The sequence below is a fragment of the Nycticebus coucang genome, chromosome X, assembly GCF_027406575.1.
Source record: "Nycticebus coucang isolate mNycCou1 chromosome X, mNycCou1.pri, whole genome shotgun sequence".
Taxonomy (NCBI): Eukaryota; Metazoa; Chordata; class Mammalia; order Primates; family Lorisidae; genus Nycticebus; species Nycticebus coucang.
This window is the reverse complement of record NC_069804.1, coordinates 161,556,107-161,570,351: the sequence shown is the minus strand read 5'-3', so window position 1 is coordinate 161,570,351 and position 14,245 is coordinate 161,556,107. Positions and strand designations below refer to the sequence as shown.

At 41.1% G+C, this 14,245-nt stretch overlaps 1 protein-coding gene across 1 annotated transcript in view; it reads left to right on the top strand.

Annotated features, from left to right (window-relative positions):
- Positions 1 to 14,245, top strand: part of GPC3 (glypican 3) — a 537,948-nt gene that overhangs the window by 391,845 nt on the left and 131,858 nt on the right. The window lies entirely within an intron of this gene.

Here is a 14,245-nt window from a genome sequence, read left to right as displayed (position 1 = left end):
AGTTTTCACTGCCACCAGCAAGACATGAGAGGTCCAGTTTCACTACATCCTTGCCAACTTCTGACTCATTGCCATGCACAGAAGACACCCACAGATTCCCTTGACCTGCACACATGGTTTTTCCTCTCGTAAGGAGTTTAGTAACAAGACACAAATAGAAGTTAGTTGTACCATCTGCTTGTGATGCTTTGTGGCCACAGTAAAAAAAAAAAAATGCCACCTAAAAGGCATATGCCAGAGTGACAGTGTTCCTGCCCCATGATCCATGGGTGGGAGTGCCCTAGCACCACTGACTCCTGTTTGTAGCTTAGGAAGAACTTAATGAAACAAAAATCCTTATGTAAAGACAGAGGTTTTTATATAAAGACATTGGCATGATTTTGTTTTTTAATAGGAAGCGTAGCAGTGAAATTTTTGTGGTTCTTAGAAAATGCTTAGAAGGGCTTTCTAATGGTGGTATATTTCACTGTAACTGCATCGTGCAAGTATTGACAACATGCTTGGGTGTAACTTCTGCAGTGCCTAACTCTGCATTCAGGGAGCATTTAATAAATAGTTGCTACTGCTACTGAGCACATGACATTGGCAGTGTCTATAGAACTGATCCCCCTTCTGTGCAGGGACAACCTCACTAAGTTCTATGAAGCTTTTGTAGATACAATATGTATGATTTTTTCAAAATGCATATCTGAAGAGATCAGAGCACAGATAATGTAAAGCACTTACTGCCAAACTGAGTGCATGACCGATATCCTTCACCTGCGGACAGGGGTAGTACTTGTCTTCCAAATCATTTCCAAATTACTTCAAACCAAATGTGTCTGTGTGGCTCCACTCAACTGCTTAGACTCCAGCCTTGGTGAGGCCAGAGTCTCAGGGTCCATGACTGTGCCCTTAATCCTAAATAAGGAATGCTATCAACAGGTCTCTTTGGTCAATAGACCTTAAGTAGTACGGACTGTGTTCAGGCAGGTGCCAAAGACTTTGGGGATTCAAAAGAAGTCCGACTCTGTTTTTAAAGCCTCCTTGGGAGAGAAAGCACAACATATCAAGAGTGGTTATATAAACATAAGCACAGCCAATGTTAAAGAGGTGGGCTGGGCTAGTGTGAAGATCCCAGGGAAGGGCAAGTGTTAAGATCTGCCATAAGGCTGGCTACCACCTGTAATCCTAGCACTCTGGGAGGCCAAGGCAGGGAAATTGTTGGCGCTCAGGAGTTTGAGACCAGCCTGAGCAAGAGCAAGATCCTGTCTCTTCTAAAACTAGCCAAGTGTTGCGGAGAGTGCCTGTAGTCCCAGCTACTTGGGAGGCTGAAGCCAAAGAATTGCTTGAGCCCAGGAATTTGAGGTTGCTGTGAGCTATAACACCACAGCACTCTAGCCAGGGTGACAGAGTGACCCTTTGCCTCAAAAAAAAATCTGCAAAAAACAGAGTAAGGTTTGAGTAGGTAAAGATGAGCAAGGTATAGGCAATCAAAAGAAAGATAAGACGAAGACCTGTGGGTGGACCCCACCCTAGAAAAAGGGAAAGCTGCATCAGACATGGGCTTCTATATCATCCAGCAGTCACTAAAAATATGTGCAGCAAGCTCTTTTAGCCAAGGCTTTGGATACAGTAGAAAGAATGTGGGTTTGGGATCTAGATGGATCTGGATTTAGTTACAGATCTTACTAGATAAATAACCTTGGGCAAATCAATCAACTTCTGTGAGCTTTAGTTCTGCTACCTATGGTATTATAGAGATATTAAAGCTCCCTTACGGGTGCGCACACACAAATATGGATAATTGCATGTGCAGGAGAGGCGCTTAATAGATGGCAGTTATGGGGATTATGTTCAGGATTTTCTCTATAGGCAGGACTTGTATTTGCAAGACAGTTCCAGTACTTTTTACCAGTCTAATTCTGCTCCCCTCGTTTTTGCCAATCTCATTCTGTTCCCCCTTTGTGCATCTCTTCCTCCTTTCTCATCTTTCTTTTCCTTTCCTCTAACTTTCAGCCAGAAAAACTGAAGCCAGTTCACAGGTAAGGAAGTGCATATGGTCAGAGCAGGAAAGGTCATCACTGCGGTTCCTTTATTCCATCTCTGGCCTTGAATAAGTGTGTGAACATTTTCAGTTTCCATACAGATGCCATTGAGCAACCCATTAATTTTCATTGATAGACCAGTTTTACCTGTTTAAGTTTAGCTGGTAAAATTGGATAGGCTCCAAACACCCACATTGATTTTTTCTTTTTTTTTTCTCATCTGTGTTGCTCTCCATAGCCCAAACTCATTTTTTTCAGACCTTAAATAAAATTCATTTCTTGGCTATGATTCGGTGTAAAAGTGAGATGCTTTAAGGAAGTCATAAAGAAGAAAGTGAAGATGATGATGACGGTGACGGTGATGATGATGATGGTGATAATGTGTTGTATTTGTATAGCATTTAACCAGGTTTCAAAGTGTTTTCATGTTCTAAAGACTAGCTACTTAAAAAAAAATCAAACGTGCAATTGTGTAAGATATAGTGCTGTCACAGAGTCATTCATTTTTAAGAACTCATTGTCACCCTTGGAATTATCTCATTTTTCCTGCTGCGTGAGGTAAATGGTAAATAATGTTTGTTCCTTTTTTATACTTAGAGAAACTGAGGCAGAAAGCCATTCAATGCTGTATAGGTAAGCTACCAAAACGTCCAGTGAGTTCAGTAGAAAATTCAATCAATCACACAGATGTTGTTTCCTACATACTGCCAAACATCTGGATTCACTGAATGCCTGACCGAATTAAAAAGTTCAAAGTTTTGATGATAGGGAAGTAGAATCAAGTTAACATGCCCAAGTTCACACGTAAGTGGGCAGTAAATCTGGGAGTGTAAGATTTTTCTAAGCCCCTTGCTCGTTGTTGCATGTATCAATGTATTGTAGCATGGCTTCAACGTATATATCCATAAATACAGAGATAGGAGGTACGTCTATGCATGTATGCGCATGTGTGTCCAGCCAGATAAACTGTAGCTGGGCCATTTATAAGTACATCCCAAAATAGCTCTTCACTTCTTTCATGGAAATTCTCAGCTGCCTCCTTGTAGGTTATGGTTACTGTTGATAGCACTGGAAATAATATACTCACTAAGGGAATAAAGTAACATTATTTCCATATTGACAGTCCCATGGTGTAAACCTTGAACGGATGGCTTCAGAGTCTGGCCTGGGCCCCTTTCCTGGGAAGGCCTGCAGGTGTGGAATGTCCTCCCCTCCTCCTCCCAAGCCAGAGTTCATGTGTAACATTCCCACGATTGGAAATGAGGACCTTTTTATTTCCTTTTCAGTTTCTAATTTGTGTGAGGATTTATTGTCTTGTGTTAGGAGAGGAATTGAACTCTTTTTAAGTCCTCAGTGTCAGTCCTGGAATTTGCTGGGCCATATTCCTTTTTTTTTTTTAAGCCAAGTTTTGTTTTTGTTAGTATCATTCTACTCCAGGGTCCCGCATGGAGAGAAGACTCACAAATACCAAGAATGATCACAACACATTCTTAATCATATGATACTCTGGACCAGTTAGCCACTAGCCAGGTTTTGTGAGTAACAATTTACTCTCTCCTTAAAAAGTACTTACGTGGTTAGTGCTAATTTAGAAGTCCCTGAACTGCTATAGAGGTTATTGTTCCCAAGGAAAATCTAGGCATTTATTGTTTTCCTCATTTCAGTTCAGGTTCAAATGAAATTCCAGAAATTGTTTTCCTGCCTGTTGTAAACATTTGGAGCCAGGGCAGTCAATACCTGCCCATTTGGTGTCAGAGCTTTTCATTCAAAGTTGGATAAAGTCTCATCTGTTTGGGATGGTTGAAATGTCCTGCTGAATGGTGGGGGAGTGGACGAGATGGCCTCTTACGATTCCTTCCAGCCGTGTGATTTCATGATTTGTGGCTCAAGGTCAGGCTTTAACCCAGCACCCTCTTGTGAACAAGTCTTGTGACTTTATTCTCTATCCTGCCACTCTTTTTAAAACACCCTGTTCCCAGGTCACCCCTTTCCACTTTGTAAACCCTCATCTTTTCAGAGGTTGTTCCCTTCCCACCAGTCTTCCAGCCTGGGCAGATGGAACTTAAACTTGCCCTTCCCCCCTCCAATTCTTCCGTTCTTCTTCCCCGTTCTTAGTAGGCTATGAAGACATTCAACTATAAAAACAGTTTTGCATTTATCACCCTAAAGTTTCCCTCCTCTAGGGCCAGATAGGTGGCCTGTCTTCAAATCGCGTTAACCATGAGACTCCATGTAAGTGATAATAATTCTGCCATGTATGTGTGCGTGCATAGCACAATTCAGTTTATGAGGCTCCTTCATAAACTTTAGATAAGTTGATATTCACAGTGGCTCTGAGGGGACAGCAAGTCGGGCATCGTTACCCACATTTACCAGATGAAGAAACTGTGGGCACTTGAAGACTAGTGATTTCCGTACAGTAAGTGGTGGCACTAGATCTGGAGTCTAGGGCTAGTGGTTTCATTCACTATGCTCATTCCTTCTATCCTTCCACTTCTATGAAGACACAGCACACCTGTTAGCAAGACCCACACATAAAAGTAATACAGGAGTGTAAGTTAGAAAAACTCCTAAATTTGTGGCCTAACAATTTCCAAGTGCCTACTGCAGTAATTTGTATGTTCTCAAGCTCTAAAAATCAGCAGCAAAGAAAAATGAAGCATGTTGTTTACCAGATCTCAATTAGGAAGATTCTTTAAAAACCTAACTACCGGACAGCGCCTGTGGCTCAAGGAGTAGGGCGCCAGCCCCATATGCCAGAGGTGGTGGGTTCAAACCCAGGCCCAGGCCAAAAACTGCAAAAAAAAAAAAAAAAAAAAACCTAACTACCATATTGTATGGTGTGGAAACCAAGGCACTTTGTGAAATGGGTTTGAGTTACAGATAGCAGACAAACTTTCTGAAGTTTCTGTCAGCTAACACTAGTTCAAAGAATAATGTTAGGGCGGCGCCTGTGGCTCAAGGGAGTAGGGTGCCGGCCCCATGTGCCAGAGGTGGTGGGTTCAAACCCAGCCCCGGCCAAAAACTGCAAAAAAAAAAAAAAATAATAATAATAATGTTAAATGGTCAAAGGCCATTCAAAAGTAAGAGCAAGGCCAGGCACAGTGGCTCACACCTGTAATCCTAGAACTTTGGAAGACCATGGTAGGTGGATTGCCTGAGCTAAGGAGTTCGAGACCAGCCCTGAGCAAGACCAAGACCCTGTCTCTAAAATAATAGCCGGGCATCGTGGCTGGTGCCTATAGTCCCAGCTACTTGGGAGGCTGAGGCGAGAGAAACACTTGACACTTGAGCCCAAGAGTTTGAGGTTGCTGTGAGCTATGACACCACGGCATTTAATCCCAGAGTGACAGAATGTCACCAAAAAAAAAAAAAAAATGTGGAGCAGACAGTAATGTCTCTGCTTCCATTGCCCTCTGCAAACACCAGAAAAGTATTTTAAGATGCCTGGCAGACTCTGGTATAATGAAGACACTAACTTTTGAAATAGAAAGTTAAAATTTTTTAATAAGTTAATTAGTGAAGTTTTTAAGTGCCAGAGAAGTATCCAGGACATTCCTTAGCATATAATTTTTTTTAACTTTGAAATGAATCTCAGGCATGATGGAAAATACTCCAAGTAACTTGTTTTCCTAGTCTTCTCACAATAAAACTTCTGAGTTGTAAAGCACTGGCCTAGTCCAATGGTTGCTAGAAAAGCCAACATTGATCTAAAATTTCTAAATAAAAAGAGAAACCTTTTGAAAGTCAACGTTAAATAAAAGAGCTTCCCAAATGGAATTATGACCTAGTGTCTGCCACATTTCTTTACATACACATGACATGCTACAACTCTAGTAATTGCCATTTACTTCCATATGGAGCTAGAATGTGCGTGTGTGTGCCTGTGTGTATTCAGGATGGCTTGTTTTTTTTGTTTGTTTTTTTTTGTTTTTTTTTTTTGTGGTTTTTGGCCAGGGCTGGGTTTGAACCCACACCTCCGACATATGGGACCGGCTCCCTACTCCTTGAGCCACAGGCGCCACCCTCAGGATGGCTTGTTAACGAGAGCCAATGAATGACTTCTGAGTCACAAAAGGACAATGTGAGTTAGTTTTTAAATACCAGCCCTAGCCTCTGTGGAGCTAAACATTATTTCATAAAGTAAAAGGGAATTAGCTGACACATTCCAAAATGCATTTATCATTAAAAAATCTTCTGTCATTTTGCCTAATAGCCTGAAAAATAATTACAATGTCTGGTGGCTTTGGGAGCATGTGTTTTTAATATCTTAATTACTACGTAGAATATAGTAACACTGCACCAAGAAGAATTCCCAAGCATTTCATATTAAATTTCTTAAAAATGAACTATTTGCTATATTTAGAATATGCAGGATTAAAGGTACTTAAATTGGGTCATGGATTTTAGTCCTCACATAGTAAATTAAATTACTCAAAAATGGAAGATGAGTCAGGAATGGTAAGCCAAAATTTTGTTGGTAGCACTGTTTGGGGTAATCTTGATTGAGCAATGGAGGGAGCTACATTAACTTTTTACATTACAGTCTTATTCTCTTTCATAAGACTTTTTTAAAAATTGTAAATATTGGAAGTGTTAGCTGTGGAAGGGTTATGCATATGAAAAGGGAATTGTATCAAACTATATAGGCTACCAGGTTGAGGAAGTTACTAATATATTTGTAAATTCTCTACGAAACTCACAGTGTCTGATTTTTCTATTTACATTTACCTACTGGCCAAATACAACACGATTTTTTTTTTTTCGAGACAAAGTCTCACTTTGTCACCCTCAATAGAGTGCCATGATGTTATAGCTCACAGCAACCTCAAACTCGGGCCCAATCAATTCTCCTGCCTGAGCCTCCCAAATAGTTGGGACTACAGGCACCCACTACAACACCTGGCTATTTTTTCTATTTTTAGTAGAGATGGGGTTTCACTTTTGCTCAGGCTGGTCTTGAACTCCTGAGCTCAAAAGATCCACCCAAAAGGATCTCCCAAAGTACTAGGATTATAGGTATAAGCCACCATGCCTGGCCTAACAATATTTTTTTTAATAAACAGTGACAATGGTTACTCTCTACCCCCTGTAAACTTTTAATATATGTAGTATATTGCGGGGGTGTATTCAAATACTCTTTGAGAAATTCAGAAATAACTTTTCACCTAGATATATTTATGAATATGTATCTTGCCTCTGGACTGTACGTGCCTTACATATGAGCCCATGCATATAATTCTTCGTTTCTTATACTACCTAATACAGTAGCATATACTGAGTAAACACTCAATATATATAATTTTTTTTTTTTATGATAGAGTCTCACTATGTCGCCCTCAGTAGAGTGCCATGGAGTCACAGCTCACAGCAACCTCAAACTCTTGGGCTTAAATGATTCTCTTGCCTCAGCCTCCCAAGTAGCTGGGACTACAGGCACCTGTCACAGCACTGACTATTTTTTATTGTAGTTGTCATTGTTGTTTTAGCTGGCCCAGGCCAGGTTCAAACCCACCAGCCTCTGTATGTGGCTGGCTCCGTAACCACTGTGCTATGGGTGCCAAGCCTATATAATTTATTTTTGATCAGTCAATTCAAAAGACTCAACCTTTGCTGATCTCAATTTATTTCTGAATTTATATTCCATTTAAGGCATTTTTCACATTTAATATTAACCAGTTTCCATGTTAAAGGGAAGGGTTACATAAGTGCAGGGTCATAGAGTGTAACCATCTGATTGTACGGATGAGGAAATTAAAACCAAGAGAGGAAAATGACTTGTCAAAAGTCCTATTGCCAGTAAATGACAGTGCCAGGACTGGGAAATGAGCAGGTCAATATTCTATAGCGCCATTGCTCTTCTTTCAAAGGCCCCTGTGTAATGCAAACTCATTGGCAGGTATGCACACACGTTTTCTTAGACAGTACGTACTCCCATATATGACAGAAGCCCATACTGAACAAGTTCGTCTTTGAAGCAAAAGGCTTTACAGCATGAGGCATGAACTTGCTAATTATTTATCTCTTATTTTGGATATTAACTAGGTTTGATCCTAACAAACCCATAGCTCAGTGCCTACCACCGCATTAGACCCACCGAGCAATCATTGCACATGGATGAGGAGGTCTTTGCTGGGATCACTGAACCAAAAGCAGACAGTCAGCAGAATCTGTTGTTTGTGCCCTTCTACCCACTCACAGAGTCTGACTAAGGCTCATGTCCACATTCAGGGTCAGTTATCCTTTCACTCTCATGCCCTGGATCTCAACTCCTCCACCTTCCTGGATACCCTGTAGGAATTTATCTAGTGCCTCCTCCCTCCTTCCAGAATGGCAAAATTAGCATCATATTGGTCAGTGGGCTTATGTACCAGATAGTTCAGTTGTTTAGGGCACTATATTCAGATTATGTAACATAGGGAATGTGGGGGAGGTTCTGTGAGGGTTGTTCTGAGTTCCCCGTTCCTAGTTTAATAAGAGCAGCTCCATTTAAAAAAATCTTCTCTACATATTGTCTTCCTTTTTTTTTTTTCTTAGACAGAATTTTATTTTGTCACCCTCAGTAGAGTACTGTGGCACATGAATCTCAAACTCTTGGGCTTGAGCAATCCTCTTGGCTCAGCCTCCCAAGTAGCTGGGTAGCCGGCACTACAGGCGTCCACCAAAATGCCCAGCTAGTTTTTCTATTTTTAGTAGAGACGGGGTCTCACTCTTGCTCAGGCTGGTCTTGAACTCCTGAGCTCAAGCAATCCACACGCCTGGGCCTCCCAGAGTTCTAGGATTATAGGCATGAGCCACTACATCTGGCCTACATATTGGTCTTCTAAGTGAGATTTCACTCAAAGGATTCTAACTGCAAAAATAATAAAAATCTCAGGGTGTTCTTGAAGCTAACATTAATGGTTTAATCCCATATGAGCCATTTCTTCATTTGAATGTTCATTTAGTGAAGATCAAAAAATCACAAGGAAGTCATATAATGCACTTCAATCCCTATTAGCCTCCTAAAATAGATTCTTGGTTAAAATGGGGACCAAATGGGAGAATGTGAATGGCTTGGGGCTAACAGTATTAGAAGTGATGACTGAAGATCCATGTTCTAGTACTAATGAAGCAAAGTGTTTTCTTTGACGATGACAATCAACACATCTAAATTTTCCCTGTCCATCTCATTAGGATTCTGACAAAATCTGATGAAAAGAAAGTGTGGAGTCCTTTTGTCTTGAACTAGCTTATCTATGCAGAGCAGACACTCTTGCTTCTGGACAGCAGTCTGGTGTTAATTGGTCCAATCAAATGTTTGGACTCAGTCCTGTATGCCCATGGTTATTTGAGACCTAACCATCTGTAAATTTATTTGATACGTAACTAGAGATGCCTCCACATTCTGTGTGGGCTCAGTGTTGGTACTTAGAGAAAGTAAAATGATAATAATAATGAGGTTGATTTTTTATTCCTAACTATATGCTTTCCTTAGATAGCAAACACAATGATTTTGCATAGCAACTATTAAATTGAGTGTCTCCAGCAGAGTTCTGATTAATGTCCAAAGTGAAAGATACATTATTATTCATATGCACTGGATCTTATTGGATAAGTTCTTAAGATTTTTAAAGTATGATCTTTTCTTTGTTTAATAAGTTGATACAGATATTTTGCTAAGTTATCACTTCTCAGAGTAATATCTATTATATATTATGGGCAAGCAGCTGCCAACAAAACAAAGCTAAGAAAACAAGTTCCAAATTCCCAGGGCATGAGGAATCTTATGGTTATTATCACGGTACACATATTTCTGTTAGTAAACTTTGAGGCATCACAGTGACTAGAAGAAGAGCCAAAAGACTGGAGTCTTACAGAATTTTTTACTCTCACCTTCATTAAGGGGTAGAAATTGGATTATAGAAACCACAATCTATGGAACCCAGGTCTAGAACACAATCTTCTTAGGAAGATTCTAGACTAAATTCTTTGAGCGCATGAGCTCTCAAAAACAGTCACGCCATGGTGGTTACTAGTAGCCACTGTGAGCTCACTCAATACAGATCAGACCGTTTCTCGTGTGTGTGTGTGTGTGTGTGTGTGTGTGTGTGTGTGTGTGTGTGTGTATACCTTGCTGGATCAGAGGAATGGCCCAGACATAATATGTGTAGATTTCAGCAAGGTGTTTGACAGAAATTCCTGTGATTTATTTTAAACAAGTAACAGGAAGTGTTGGCTAAGTGATCAACTAGTTCAGTAAATATGTAGCTAATTAATTATCATATCTGAACAGTATTGTCTTAACATACCAGTCTACCTAAAATAGAGGCCTCCAGGGATTTGCTTTATTCTTGACCCTTATAGCAAAAGTTTTTCCCAGTGACTTAACTGAAGACAGAGTAGACAAACTTCTATTATTTAGTGATAGTGTGAAGCTAGGTGGGGTTAGCCAATACGCAGATAACGCAATCAGGATCCAAAAATATCTTAGCACGCTATAGGAACAGGAGAAAAGTAACAAGGCGAAATATTACAGGGATGATGTGAAATATGACATGTAGATGCCCAAACATGAGTGCGTAAGCATGATAGGGAAAACCCACTGTAGCAGACATATTTCTTTTTAGTTATGATAGAAACAGCTTTGAGGAGTTATGAAACCTTCACTGATCCAAGACACTATGGTCCAAATGTAGCAATCACTTAACAGCTTTTTGGTGCTGTGGTCATTATTGGCAGAGGGAGTGGGTATACATGTGCTTGTATGTTGGGGCGGGGGAAGGAGGACATGGAATTGAGTGGCTAGAAAAATACACTTCAAGCTGTTTAAAGGTTAAAAAGGACATTTCGGGATTTTTTATTTTTATTTTTTTTGAGACAGGGTCTCACTCTGTCACCCAGGCTAAAGTGCAGTGGTGTCACTGGACCTCACCACAGCCTCAAACTCCTGAGTTCAAGTGATCCTCCTGCCTCAGCCTCCTGAGTAGATGGGACTGCAGGCATGCACCACCACACCCAGCTAATTTTTCTCATTCTTGCTCAGGCTGATCTCAAATTCTTGGCCTCAAGCAATCCTGTTTCTGCCTCCCAAAGTACTAGGATTACAGGCCTGGCCTATTTTGGGATTGTAACATTCACTGCTCTACATGAGTTTTTTTGTTTCAAATTAATAAGAGGGTACAAATGATCACTGTTATAGTTGTGCCCTGCACCCAGGAGGTGTGCCATATACCCTTACATTGTGCCCATTAGGTAAGAGCACACCAATCTCCCGCACTTCTCCCCTCCCCCCAGATTGAATTAAATTCCGTTTTTCTCTGCTGTGGACATGTATTAGTTCGTCCACTGGCTTCATATTAGTATTCAATATATTGGATACTTGTTTTTCCAAGTACTGATTAGTACTGATACTAATAATTCAATACATTGGATACTTGTTTTTCCATTCCTTTTTTTTTTTTTTTGGAAATAGAGTTTCAGTTTGTTGCCCCCAGTAGAGTGATGTAGCGTCACAGCTCACAGCAACCTCAGACTCTTGGGCTCAAATGATTCTCTGCCTCAGCCTCCCGAGTAGCTGGGAGTACAGGTGCCTGCCGCAACAGCTATTTTTTAGAGACGTGGTCTCGCTCTTGCTTAGGCTGGTCTTGGACTCCTAAGCTCAAGCAATCCACCCACCTTGGCCTCCCAGAGTCCTGGTATTACAGGTGTGAGCCAGCACGCTGAGCTGTGCGTGAGTTTTTATTAAACCAATACTACTTGTTTGTTATAGTTGTAAAGCCTTATTGGTGTACGATTTAGGATCAGAGTGAGAAACCTGAGAGCCATAGCACAAAGTTATCTAGTTTTGGAGAAAGAACAAAGGCTTTAGAGCCAAATAGATCTATGTTTTACTCCCAGATATGTCACTCTGTAGTTACTTGGCTTTGGGCCAAATTATTTGACTTTTTTATACTCTAGTTTCCTTATCTGTGAAATGGATATACTACCAACTATCTTGAAGGGTTAATGCAAGTATTAGAAATAGTGCATGTAGAGCCAGGCGAGGTGGCTCACGCCTGTAATCCCAGCACTTTGGGAGGCCGAGGTAGGCGGATAGCCTGAGCTCATGAGTTCAAGACCAGCCTGAGGTAGAACCAAACCCCATCTCTAAAAAAATAGCTGGGCCTTGTGGCGGGCACCTGTAGTCCTAGCTACTTGGGAGGCTGAGGCAAGAGAATTGCTTGAGCCCAAGAGTTAGAGGTTCCTGTGAGCTATGATGCTAGGGCACTCTATCAGGGGCAACAAAGTGAGACTCTGTCTCAAAAAAAAAGGGAAGAGTGCATGCAGTAGATATTCAATAAATTATAGCCACTGTTTATCTTCATATTATCATAATATGAAGAGTCATAGCAGAAAGTAGTGACCTTTCAGGCCAGGCACTGTGGCTCATGCCTATAATCCTAGCACCCTGGGGCAATAAGCTGAGTGGGTTGCTTGAGCTCAGGAGTTCGAGACCAGCCCAAGCAAGAGCAAGATCCCATCTCTACTAAAAATAGAAAAATTAGCCGGGCATTATGGGTGGTGCCTGTAGTCCCAGCTACTTGGGAAGCTGACGCGTGAAGATCGCTTGAGCCCAAGAGTTTGAGGTTGCTGACTGTAGCCTGGGCAACTGAGTGAGACTCTGCCTCACAAAACAACAACAAAAAAAGAGTGACCTTTTAAGTGACTTAAATCTTTGTGCCTCAGTTTATCAAACTTTAGAATGGAGAAACTACAACTTTTCTACTTTGGAATGTTAAAGGATTTAAAAATTCTAAATATAATCATCTAAATTCTAAAGATTCTTGGAAAAATATATCTAGCCAACCTTCGACAGATTTTTGAACTATTTAAAGTTTAGTTTGGCTCAAAGTGACTGAATGGAAAATGAAGATGATAAATTAAGTGTATGTACATATGTGTGTGAGAGAGTTTAAATCAAGTTCTTCTGATTTTCCCAAGTTTGAACTCTGCCCTGAAGTGGAGGCTCTATAAATAGGCAGGCTGCCCTTGGAGTACTGCTTTGAGACCTACCATATGGTCCAGAAATCCCATTTTGTTCTTCAGCCCCACCAGAACCCCTCACGGAAGGATAGTATCAGATGGAGAGATTTCAGAGCTATAAAGTTCAGGACAAGGTAATCTGCATTCCTTTTGCATTTTGCTCTCTGGTTGAAGATGGTGAGAGGTTCCTATATTTAAAACCCAGCTGACACGATATCCTTATTGGCAGATGTCTCGCAGGAGGTATTCAGAATGAGTTTGAGCAGCATATAATATGTTTGTGAGTGTGTGTGTATTTCACATGCCAACAGAGCAGAAAGAATTCACAGGGCTTGAAGCTACTGAGCTTTCTTGAGACACCATCACTGTCAGCTGTTGGGATGATAGCACAGCTTCCAGGAACACTGCCTAGGCCCCAAATCCCCAAGCTCTATTTTGCATTGCAGAGCCCAGGGCAGACCAGTTCAGAGGTATCTCCCTTCAAAGAACTATGGAATTTGTTAGCCACAGACTGGGACCAGTGGCCACTTGTTGTCAAGCTAAAGGAAAGCTGCCCCCTGCTGCCTGAGCTTTTGTCCCTGCCTGGGATACCATGGAAAATGGGGAAGGAATCCAGACTCATGAATGAGCTAATACAAAAGATTAAGCCAAGCTAGAGGCAGTTCATTATAGCTGCATATGGATTCTTGAAGGCAGTGGAGAGCTGAAAGAGCTCCAGAGCAGAACCCAGTGGTGCTGTTCCTTTTGTTTGCCAGACACAAGTACAGGATAACAGTATCCCTGTGGGGAACAATTTTCTTATTGTTGATTTCTTTTTTAGTTATGCCCTTCTCTGAGCTACTGTGCGGCAAATTGGTAGATCAATAATTGCAATCTGATAGCCCATGGTACAAATTATTATTAAAGCTGCAGATTTCAACATGAGGTGCTGAGTTGGAGCTCAGATCTCAGCTTTTACTTGCTTGAATGGCCTTTGTTCTTTTTTTATTTTTATTTTTTTGAGATGAAGTCTCACTATGTCACCCTAGGTAGAGTGTCATAGCTCACTGCAACCTCTAATGCTTGGGCTCCAGTGATCCTCTTGTCTCAGCTTCCCATGTAGCTGGGACTACAAATGCCTGCCACAACACTACCTAGTTTTTCTATTTTTTGTAGAGATGGGGTCTCGTTCTTGCTCAGGCTTGTCTCAAACTCCTGAGCTCAGACAATCTACC